The sequence below is a fragment of the Gossypium hirsutum genome, chromosome A09, assembly GCF_007990345.1.
Source record: "Gossypium hirsutum isolate 1008001.06 chromosome A09, Gossypium_hirsutum_v2.1, whole genome shotgun sequence".
Classification (NCBI taxonomy): Eukaryota; Viridiplantae; Streptophyta; class Magnoliopsida; order Malvales; family Malvaceae; genus Gossypium; species Gossypium hirsutum.
The window spans coordinates 994,688-1,007,246 of record NC_053432.1 but is presented as its reverse complement, the minus strand read 5'-3'; the positions used below and the strand labels follow the sequence as shown (position 1 = coordinate 1,007,246).

The window sequence follows — 12,559 nt, the reverse complement described above, 5'->3', positions numbered from 1 at the left end:
ATCTGCACTAGTACTTTTACGATATGTAGGAGTTTATGAAAACCCGTGTAAGAGATTTAGGCTATTGGAGGCAGAATCGATAGGTCGTCCTGTACAAATTTGTAAAGGCACTAAAGGAGGTAAAATTTTCTAAATAGTTGCTACTATTTACAAATTAGTGGCAGGTTGAATTATTGCAATATATAAATTTTGCAAACTCCGTAAACTTGCAATAATTACTAGTTAAAATAATTTTAAATTACCGCCTTCCTTCTAACAAAATGCACATTGTTTTTCCCTTAATAATTTAGGAACAAGACATAAAACCTATGTCAACAGTACATGCCCTTATTTTGGAACTTACATGGTAGATGAACCAAAAGAGGTTTTAAAATCAAAATTTGGTGCCAAATAATGAGTTGGAATCATTATTCCGATTGTAACTAAAAAGGAAGAAGTTGCACCTACAAAACTGTAGCCTTAAAACTAAATGATAATGATGGTTTTACCACGATTAAATTTCCTAATCTGTTTTATGTTCAGATCTAATTGTAGCAAACTTTTAATGTGTATATATATAAACATGCTCGACTAAAATTCCATTACATCAATTCTTCCTGCTCTTTCGTAATATTCAGTTTTTGTGAAAATGGATTTGAAATGCATATTCGGCCTAGTAATAATTGTTTCTCGGATATCGCTTTCTTTTACGCTAAATGTGAACGTGGTGATTAAAGGATCAACACCAATTGCTGAAACAGATGATAACTTCGTATGTGCTACTTTGGATTGGTGGCCTACTGAAAGATGCAACTATAATCAATGCCCTTGGGGAAAGGCTGGACTTTTAAATTTGGTATGAATTGCTTATTTTTCGGGTGTGTGTATGAAAAATGTCTATTAAATAAACATTGAGTCTTTTTATTTTGTTTTATATTTGTTTGCAGGATTTGAAAAAGAAGGTTCTAATAAATGCAATAAAAGGTGAGTTCTACGTGTATAAAATTAAATGTGTCTACCATTAATTCGTACAAGGTAGTTCATAATCTGAGAATCGGAAAAGAAGTTGCAAATAATGCGATTCGAATACTTTTAAAAGCGATCTCTTAAGAGTGGTCGTGAGAACAAGTGGGACTAAACTTGGTTAAATGTTGGTAAGAATCATTTCAGACTAATTTTTAAAATTACTTTCAGCATTCAATTCTTTAAGAATCAAAGTTGGTGGGTCGTTGCAAGATCAAGTGGTGTACGGAGTAGGAGAAGTTAAGAATTGCCCCAATTTCATGAAAAAAGAAGGCAGTCTGTTTGGGTTCTCTCAGGGGTGCCTTCCCATGGAAAGATGGGACAAACTGAATAACTTTTTCAATCAAACTGGGTGGGTATATCTGTCTATTCTCGAAAGGAATTAAACCTTCACATTCTTTTCTAAAAAATAAAAATACTGACTTTATTAATCTGGCATTATGAATAGTAAAGGTTACATTCGGGTTGAATGCTCTTCTGGGAAGAAACAAGTCACAAAGCGAAAAGGGTCTTAGGGGCTGGCGACTGGAATTCACAAAATGCAAGGGATTTCATGAAGTATACTATTTCCAGGGGATACAAAGTTGATTCTTACGAATTTGGTAACTAAAATTGTTTTCCCGAAGATCCGCATGGGATCGTTTTCTTTTATATTTTTTGATCGTGCTCTAATCAAATTATCTTGCCAGTAAATCAACTCTCCGGAGCTGGGAGGGGCGCAAGGGTTGAGGCTAAACAATATGGAAAAGACGTAATAGTACTTAAGAATATGGTGAAAGACTTACACCCAGACCCCAAAACTCAACCAAAGTTTCTAGGTCCTAGTGGCTTTTATGACGAGAAATGGTTTAATGTCTTCCTAGAAGTTTCGGGACAAGGAGTTGTTGACGGAGTTACGCACCACATCTACAATCTTGGACCTGGTATCCAAATATATCTCGATCCAGTGTTTACCGAAGAGCTTTTAGATGCTTACTTTTATTAGTATGGTCTATTTCTTAATTCGATTGATGCATGTGCAGGTGATGGTCTAAACTTGATTACCAAGATTCAAGATCCTTCGTACTTGAATCAAGTTGCCCAAACCTATAAAGGTGTTTTTAATATTGTCAACAAGTTTAAACCGCAGTCGGGAGCTTGGGTTTCTGAATCTGGTGGAGCTCTTCAGGGCGGTGCTATAGATGTGTCTCCAACCTTCGCTGATGGATTTTGGTAATATTTTTCTCTCATTTTCCTCTACCTCTAACCTTTTTTTGTGTATAATACAACACGGAATTGAAATTTCCACCTTAAACAGGTATTTTGATCAATTAGGAATGGCTTCAACCTACAATCACAAGGTTTTCTGCAGGCAAACTCTCATCGGTGGAAATTATGCTTTACTTAATACTACAACATTTATTCCCAATCCCGATTACTACGGGTCAGTATCTTCACAAAAATAGTGTTAGCCTTATCCTTGCTTTTTTCCCCTATAGCTACTGAAATTTCGTCTTCTTAACTTGTTTCATTTCTAGTGCGGTTCTATGGCACCGGCTTATGGGAAGTATTGTACTTGCAGTAACTCAAGTGTCTAACCCGAATTTGCGTGTATATGCTCATTGTGCGAAGAAAAGGTAAGCTGTCTTTGATAAAGCTAACTTTTCATCTTTCAAATTCTTTGTTTTTATCAAGTATTATTTGGATAATTTTTTCCTTTTGTAGCCTGGGGTTTCTATCATTTTTATCAACTTGTCGAAAGATAGCTCGTTCGATGTAACCCTTTCAAGTTATGAACATCATCGTCGTAATTTGAGTTCCACGGATGTTGCGAAGCCCAATTTTGAATTTACGAGTCACCTGAATAGGGAAGAGTATCATCTGACTGCATTAGGTGGAGATATACAAGGTCAAATCGTGTTGCTGAATGACGTTCCAATGGTTCCGACAGATACATTCGACATTCCGGCGATGGATCCAAAGCTTGTCAATGCTTCCACACCCATCTCGGTTGCAGCTCATTCCATAGTCTACGTAACCATCAGAGACTTTCATGCCCCTGTCTGTGTCTAAACTGCATTATTTCCTTATCCAAAATGTAATACCTTTAAACCTTGTTCGAAGTTTTAGAATGTGTTAAAAGTTTCTAACGTATTTCTCATTTGTTACTACCGTTCTTAGCTACGTATGAATCTGTAAATTTTAGTTTCCTTCAATATTTCTTCCTTATCTCAATTAATTTCCTAATATATTTTGCATAGACAAAGTAATCCTCCGGGCATGAACGACTCATTGTCGGTTCTATTTTAGATTCGACATGTTTCCACTATTTGTTTTCACCTACTACTTTGCCATAGATCTTCAACCATAGGTTGCAAGTGCAATTTCAAAATTAAAGACAGTTCCCTGCATGTCTTAATGATAAAGACTAGCGAATAAAATGTAACATAATGAATCGAGAATCATTGGTTTATCGTAGAAATGGTTTTCCTAATATGACAACGTACCAAAAAAAAAGTTAAAAATAGAGCGAACGCTATCGGAAGAAAACAATATTCTTTTCCAACGTTTGGCGAAAAGAAAGGATAATAAACGCCATGTTTTGCCACGGTCCATTATCGTTCTACTTCAACCTTTCTAGTTGAAGATTGAATTTGTTCTACTTCAACCTGGTCATTCCAGTTTTGAAGTGTTTAATTACTCTTTCATGTCGTGCCTTGGAGACCTAATTCGAGTAGCCTATTCGATCATAACATTCCCATGACTTATTTTATTTTATTATTCTTGTTTTATTGTTATGATTATTCCTATGTTACTTCTTTTAGTTAGTGGAGGTTACAAGTAGGGAAAAATGTCCCAATAGGTCCGAATACGATTAAGTCATGACCGATTTAGTCCATGTACTATTAAAAAGTGAGCAAAAGAGGAGTATTAAAGATGGAATTAACTATTTACCGTAATAAGCTATTAGGCCACAAGCAATTCAATCACTTTGGAATTAAACGGGGGTAATTTAGTCCTTGTACTAGTCAAACGCGAGGAAACAATGACTATTGAGTACGGGGGGTTAACTCATCACGCTTGTGAAGAATGATGTGGTTCAAAGAACAACAAGAAAAATGCCACCGTGGAACAATATATCTAAACAATTTCAGCGTCAGTTGGTGGAAATTCAAAATTTTAAAAAACGTAAAAAATTCGAACAATTTTATATTATATTCTAAATTTTATAAACATTCAAATATATTAAATTAGTAACTGTAAGTAGTTTGGAGTGCTAGTGACTTCAAATTTCTACGGAAAAAAATACTACGAAGAATTTAGATGAAGAATTCTTTATTACTTGGGCAACTCAGTCAAGTGCCGAGTCCACTTTGTAGGGGGCTTACCTGTTGGGCTTTTATTATATAAAAATTCAAATATGGGCACTTGGGCTGCAAATGTTCGTCCTCAGTTGGTTTTGAATTTGTTGAATAATGGAGCAAGAAAGCTTCATACAAGAAAAGCAAACTATCTGAGAGGTTTTAGATTTTAACAGGATTTTCTTTTACATTTTATTACATAGAAAACGAAAGTAAGCCGTGCTTAGTCTTGGTAATTGACGTCATCACCATTAAGAGGTGTTCTTTATAGGCCTGGAGTTAAATTCTCAAAACCAGCAATTCTTTTTCTTATAACAAGATTGTGGTGTCTCTTTTGCGTCAAAATAATGAATAAAAAAAACCTTTCTATTAAGATCCATATACTAGAGAATTAATAAAAAGTATAAGTATATATTATTTTTAAATATGGAGTAAATTAAAGTTAGATATGAAAGTTCATTTATCTGCACTAGTACTTTTACGATATGTAAGAGTTTATGAAAACCCGTGTAAGAGATTTAGGCTTTTGGAGGCAGAATCGATAGGTCGACTTGTACAAATTTGCAGAGACACTAAAGGAGGTAAAATTTTCTAAAGAGTTGCTACTATTTACAAATTAGTGGCAGGTTGAATTATTGCAATATATAAATTTTGCAAACTCCGTAAACTTGCAATAATTACTAGTTAAAATAATTTTAAATTACCGCCTTCCTTCTAACAAAATGCACATTGTTTTTCCCTTAATAATTTAGGGAACAAGACATAAAACCTATGTCAACAGTACATGCCCTTATTTTGGAACTTACATGGTAGATAAACCGAAAGAGGTTTTAAAATCAAAATTTAGTGCCAAATAATGAGTTGGAATCATTATTCCGATTGTAACTAAAAAGGAAGAAGTTGCACTTACAAAACTGTAGCCTTAAAACTAAATGATAATGATGGTTTTACCACGATTATATTTCCTAATCTGTTTTATGTTCAGATCTAATTGTAACAAACTTTTAATATGTATATATATAAACATGCTTGACTAAAATTCCATTACATCAATTCTTCCTGCTCTTTCGTAATATTCAGTTTTTGTGAAAATGGATTTGAAATGCATATTCGGCCTAGTAATAATTGTTTCTCGGATATCACTTTCTTTTACGCTAAATGTGAACGTGGTGATTCAAGGATCAACACCAATTGCTGAAACAGATGATAACTTCGTATGTGCTACACTGGATTGGTGGCCTACTGAAAAATGCAACTACAATCAATGCCCTTGGGGAAAGGCTGGACTTTTAAATTTGGTATGAATTGCTTATTTTTTGGGTGTGTGTATGAAAAATGTCTTTTAAATAAACATTGAGTCTTTTTATTTTGTTTTATATTTGTTTGCAGGATTTGAAAAAGAAGGTTCTAATAAATGCAATAAAAGGTGAGTTCTACGTGTATAAAATTAAATGTGTCTATCATTAATTCGTACAAGGTAGTTCGTAATCTGAGAATCGGAAAAGAAGTTGCAAATAATGCGATTCAAATACTTTTAAAAGCTATCTCTTAAGAGTGGTTGTGAGAACAAGTGGGACTAAACTTGGTTAAATGTTGGTAAGAATCATTTCAGACTAATTTTTAAAATTACTTTCAGCATTCAATTCTTTAAGAATCAAAGTTGGTGGGTCGTTGCAAGATCAAGTGGTGTACGGAGTAGGAGAAGTTAAGAATTGCCCCAATTTTATGAAAAAAGAAGGCAGTTTATTTGGGTTCTCTCAGGGGTGCCTTCCCATAGAAAGATGGGACAAACTGAATAACTTTTTCAATCAAACTGGGTGGGTATATCTGTCTATTCTCGAAATGAATTAAACCTTCACATTCTTTTCTAAAAAATAAAAATACCGACTTTATTAATCTGGCATTATGAAGAGTAAAGGTTACATTCGGGTTGAATGCTCTTCTGGGAAGAAACGAGTAACAAAGCGAAAAGGGTCTTTGGGCTGGCGACTGGAAGTCACAAAATGCAAGGGATTTCATGAAGTATACTATTTCCAGGGGAGACAAAGTTGATTCTTACGAATTTGGTAACTAAAATTGTTTTCCCGAAGATCCGCATGGGATCGTTTTCTTTTATATTTTTTGATCGTGCTCTAATCAATTTATCTTGCCAGGAAATCAACTCTCCGGAGCTGGGATGGGCGCAAGGGTTGAGGCTGAACAATATGGAAAAGACGTAATAGTACTTAAGAATATGGTGAAAGACTTACACTCAGACCCCAAAACTCAACCAAAGGTTTTAGGTCCTAGTGGCTTTTATGACGAGAAATGGTTTAATGTCTTCCTAGAAGTTTCGGGACAAGGAGTTGTTGACGGAGTTACGCACCACATCTACAATCTTGGACCTGGTATCCAAATATATCTCGATCCAGTGTTTACCGAAGAGCTTTTAGATGCCTACTTGTTACTAGTATGGTCTATTTCTTAATTCGATTGATGCATGTGCAGGTGATGGTCTAAACTTGATTACCGAGATTCAAGATCCTTCGTACTTGAATCAAGTTGCCCAAACCTATAGAGGTGTTTTTAATATTGTCAAGAAGTTTAAACCGCAGTCGGGAGCTTGGGTTTCTGAATCTGGTGGAGCTCTTCAGGGCGGTGCTAAAGATGTGTCTCCAACCTTTGCTGATGGATTTTGGTATTATTTTTCTCTCATTTTCCTCTACCTCTAACCTTTTTTTGTGTATAATACAACACGGAATTGAAATTTCCACCTTAAACAGGTATTTTGATCAATTAGGAATGGCTTCAACCTACAATCACAAGGTTTTCTGCAGGCAAACTCTCATCGGTGGAAATTATGCTTTACTTAACACTACAACATTTATTCCCAATCCCGACTACTACGGGTCAGTATCTTCACAAAAATAGTGTTAGCCTTATCCTTGCTTTTTTCCCCTATAGCTACTGAAATTTCGTCTTCTTAACTTGTTTCATTTCTAGTGCGGTTCTATGGCACCGACTTATGGGAAGTATTGTACTTGCAGTAACTCAAGTGTCTAACCCGAATTTGCGTGTATATGCTCATTGTGCGAAGAAAAAGGTAAGCTGTCTTTGATAAAGCTAACTTTTCATCTTTCAAATTCTTTGTTTTTATCAGGTATTATTTGGATAATTTTTTCCTTTTGTAGCCTGGGGTTTCTATCATTTTTATCAACTTGTCGAAAGATAGCTCGTTCGACGTAACCCTTTCAGGTTACGAACATAATCGTCGTAATTTGAGATCCACGGATGTTGCGAAGCCCAATTTTGAATTTACGAGTCACCTGAATAGGGAAGAGTATCATCTGACTGCATTAGGTGGAGATATACAAGGTCAAATCGTGTTGCTGAATGACGTTCCAATGGTTCCGACAGATACATTCGACATTCCGGCGATGGATCCAAAGCTTGTCAATGCTTCCACACCCATCTCGGTTGCAGCTCATTCCATAGTCTATGTAACCATCAGAGACTTTCATGCCCCTGTCTGTGTTTAAACTGCATTATTTCCTTATCCAAAATGTAATACCTTTAAACCTTGGTCGAATTTTTAGAATGTGTTAAAAGTTTCTAACTTATTTCTCATTTGTTACTACCGTTCTTAGCTACGTATGAATCTGTAAATTTTAGTTTCCTTCAAAATTTCTTCCATATCTCAATTTATTTCCTAATATATTTTGCATAGACAAAGTAATCCTCCGGGCATGAACGACTCATTGTCGGTTCTATTTTAGATTCGACATGTTTCCACTATTTGTTTTCACCTACTACTTTGCCATAGATCTTGAACCACAGGTTGCAAGTGCAATTTCAAAATTAAAGACAGTTCCCTGCATGTTTTAATGATAAAGACTAACTAATAAAATGTAACATAATGAATCGACAATCATTGGTTTACCGTAGAAATGGTTTTCCTAATATGATAAGGTACCAAAGAAAAAGTTAAAAATAGAGCGAACGCTATCGGAAGAAAACAATATTCTTTTCCAACGTTTGGCGAAAAGAAAGGATTATAAACGCCATGTTTTGTCACGGTCCGTTATCGTTCTACTTCAACCTTCCTAGTTGAAGATTGAATTTGTTCTACTTCAACCTGGTCATTCCAGTTTTGCAGTGTTTAATTATTCTTTCATGTCGTGCCTTGGAGACCTAATTCGAGTAGCCTATTTGATCATAACATTCCCATGACTTATTTTATTTTATTATTCTTGTTTTATTGTTATGATTATTCCTAGGTTACTTCTTTTAGTTAGTGGAGGTTACAAGTAGGGAAAAATGTCCCAATAGGTCCGAATACGACTGAGTCATGACCGATTTAGTCCATGTACTATTAGAAAGTGAGCAAAATAGGAGTATTAAGGATGGAATTAACTATTTACCGTAATAAGCTACTAGGCCACGAGCAATTCAATCACTTTGGAATGAAACGGGGGTAATTTTGTCCTTGTACTAGTCAAACGCGAGGAAACAATGACGATTGAATACGGGGGGTTAACTCATCATGCTTGTGAAGAATGAAGTGGTTCAAAGAACAACAAGAAAAATGCCACCGTGGAACAATATATCTACACAACTTCATCGTCAGTTGGTGGAATTTCAAATTTTTAGAAAACGTAAAAAATTCGAACAATTTCATATTATATTCTAAATTTTATAAACATTCAAATATATTAAATTAGTAACTGTGAGTAGCTTGGAGTGCTAGTGACTACGAATTTCTACGGAAAAAAATACTGCGAAGAACTTAGATGAAGAATTCTTTATTACTTGGGAAACTCAGTCAAGTGCCGAGTCCACTTGGTAGGTGGCTTACTTGTTGGACTTTTATTATATAAAAATTCAAATATGGGCACTTGGGCTGCAAATGTTCGTCCCCAGTTGGTTTTGAATTTGTTTAATAATGGAGGAAAAAAGCTTCATACAAGAAAAGCAAACTATCTGAGAGGTTTTAGATTTTAACAGGATTTTCTTTTACATTTTATTACACAGAAAATGAAAGTAAGCCGTGCTCAGTCTTGGTAATTGACGTCATCACCATTAAGAGGTGTTCTTTATAGGCCTGGAGTTAAATTCTGAAAACCAACAATTCTTTTTCTTATAACAAGATTGTGGTGTCTCTTTTGCGTAAAATAATGAATAAAAAAAACCTTTCTATTAAGATCCATATACTAGAGAATTAATAAAAAGTATAAGTATATATTATTTTTAAATATGGAGTAAATTAAAGTTAGATATGAAAGTTCATTTATCTGCACTAGTACTTTTACGATATGTAGGAGTTTATGAAAACCCGTGTAAGAGATTTAGGCTTTTGGAGGCAGAATCGATAGGTCGTCCTGTACAAATTTGCAGAGACACTAAAGGAGGTAAAATTTTCTAAATAGTTGCTACTATTTACAAATTAGTGGCAGGTTGAATTATTGCAATATATAAATTTTGCAAACTCCGTAAACTTGCAATAATTACTAGTTAAAATAATTTTAAATTACAGCCTTCCTTCTAACAAAATGCACATTGTTTTTCCCTTAATAATTTAGGGAACAAGACATAAAACCTATGTCAACAGTACATGCCCTTATTTTGGAACTTACATGGTAGATGAACCGAAAGAGGTTTTAAAATCAAAATTTGGTGCCAAATAATGAGTTGGAATCATTATTCCGATTGTAACTAAAAAGGAAGAAGTTGCACCTACAAAACTGTAGCCTTAAAACTAAATGATAATGATGGTTTTACCACGATTAAATTTCCTAATCTGTTTTATGTTCAGATCTAATTGTAACAAACTTTTAATGTGTATATATATAAACATGCTCGACTAAAATTCCATTACATCAATTCTTCCTGCTCTTTCGTAATATATAAACCTACTGAAAAATGCAACTATAATCAATGCCCTTGGGGAAAGGCTGGACTTTTAAATTTGGTATGAATTGCTTATTTTTTGGGTGTGTGTATGAAAAATGTCTTTTAAATAAACATTGAGTCTTTTTATTTTGTTTTATATTTGTTTGCAGGATTTGAAAAAGAAGGTTCTAATAAATGCAATAAAAGGTGAGTTCTACGTGTATAAAATTAAATGTGTCTATCATTAATTCGTACAAGGTAGTTTATAATCTGAGAATCGGAAAAGAAGTTGCAAATAATGCGATTCGAATACTTTTAAAAGCTATCTCTTAAGAGTGGTCGTGAGAACAAGTGGGATTAAACTTGGTTAAATGTTGGTAAGAATCATTTCAGACTAATTTTTATAATTACTTTCAGCATTCAATTCTTTAAGAATCAAAGTTGGTGGGTCGTTGCAAGATCAAGTGGTGTACGGAGTAGGAGAAGTTAAGAATTGCCCCAATTTCATGAAAAAAGAAGGCAGTTTATTTGGGTTCTCTCAGGGGTGCCTTCCCATGGAAAGATGGGACAAACTGAATAACTTTTTCAATCAAATTGGGTGGGTATATCTGTTTATTCTCGAAAGGAATTAAACCTTCACATTCTTTTCTAAAAAATAAAAATACTGACTTTATTAATCTAGCATTATGAAGAGTAAAGGTTACATTCGGGTTGAATGCTCTTCTGGGAAGAAACGAGTCACAAAGAGAAAAGGTTTAAACGAGTCACCTTTAAACCTTGTTTGAAGTTTTTGAATGTGTTAAAAGTTTCTAACTTATTTCTCATTTGTTACTAACGTTCTTAGCTACCTATGAATCTGTAAATTTTAGTTTCCTTTAAAATTTCTTCCTTATCTCAATTAATTTCCTAATATATTTTGCATAGACAAAGTAATCCTCCGGGCATGAACGACTCATTATCGGTTCTATTTTAGATTCGACAAGTTTCCACGATTTATTTTCACCTACTACTTTGCCATAGATCTTCAACCACAGGTTGCAAGTGCAATTTCAAAATTAAAGACAGTTCCTTTCATGTATTAATGATAAAGACTAGCCAATAAAATGTAACATAATGAATCGAGAATCATTGGTTTACCGTAGAAATGGTTTTCCTAATATGACAACTACCAAAAAAAAGTTGAAAATAGAGCGAACGTGTGAAAAAAATAAAAATAAAAATAAAAATAAAAATAAAAATAAAATACACACAGATTTTTACGTGGAAACCCTTTCAGGAAAAAACCGCGGGCAGAGGAGAAGAAAATTCACTATTTTGAAAATTTGAATCAATACAAGAGGAATAGACTATGTCTATTTATAGGCTTGTAAAGTCATATTCTAGTAGGATTGAAACACCTTATCCTAATCAATATAAAATAGATGGAGTTTAATAAGGTTTAAAAAACCTTATTCTAAAATAAAATAAAAGAAGTCTAGTTCTATATGGATTTTACTTTTATTTTATTTTCCATCGTATTTTATTTAAATAAGAATTCGGGTCAATTAATTCTAACAATCTCCACCTTGACACAAATTCTCAATGAACAAGTTCTTCATCGCGAACTTGCAATGAACAAGTTCTCCACCTCTTTCATAAAACCCCTTAAGGGTTTAACTTCAACAATGAACACCAACCAAGTCTAAGCAATGCTCAAACTTGGTTATAGGAAGTGACTTAGTCTCATATCTGCAGGATTTTCATGAGTACTAATTTTTCTCACAACAATATCACCACGAGCAATAATATCACGAACAAAATGATATCGAACATCAATGTGTTTTGTTCTCTCATGAAACTTTTGATCTTTTGTAAGGAATATGGCACTCTGACTGTCACAAAATACTGTACTGATTTGAAGGTCTTCATTGAGTTCACTAAATAGTCCCTTCAACCAAATAGCTTCTTTACAAGCCTCAGTAATTGCCATGTACTCAGCTTCAGTGGTAGACAAAGCGACTGTAGTTTGCAAAGTGGCTTTCCAACTAATTGCACAACCTCCGATTGTAAAGACGTAACCAGTGAGTGATCTTCTTCTATTAAGGTCTCCAGCAAAATCAGCATCAACATACCCTATGACTCCATCTTTAGTTCTTCCAAACTGTAAGCAAACATTAGTAGTGCCTCGTAAGTATCTTAAAATCCACTGAACTGCTTTCTAATGTTCTTTACCGGGATTCGCCATGTATCTGCTAACTGTACTGACTGCATATGATAGATATGGATGTGAACAAACCATAGCATACATAAGAGATCCCACTGCACTAGAGTATGGAACGTTTGACATGTACTCAATCTCATCATCTGAT

At 34.3% G+C, this 12,559-nt stretch overlaps 1 pseudogene; it reads left to right on the top strand.

The window, feature by feature from the left end:
• Nucleotides 1–628: 628 nt before the first annotated feature.
• On the top strand, nt 629–3,054 carry LOC107889840 (heparanase-like protein 2; annotated as a pseudogene).
• The last annotated feature ends 9,505 nt before the right edge of the window (nt 3,055–12,559 follow it).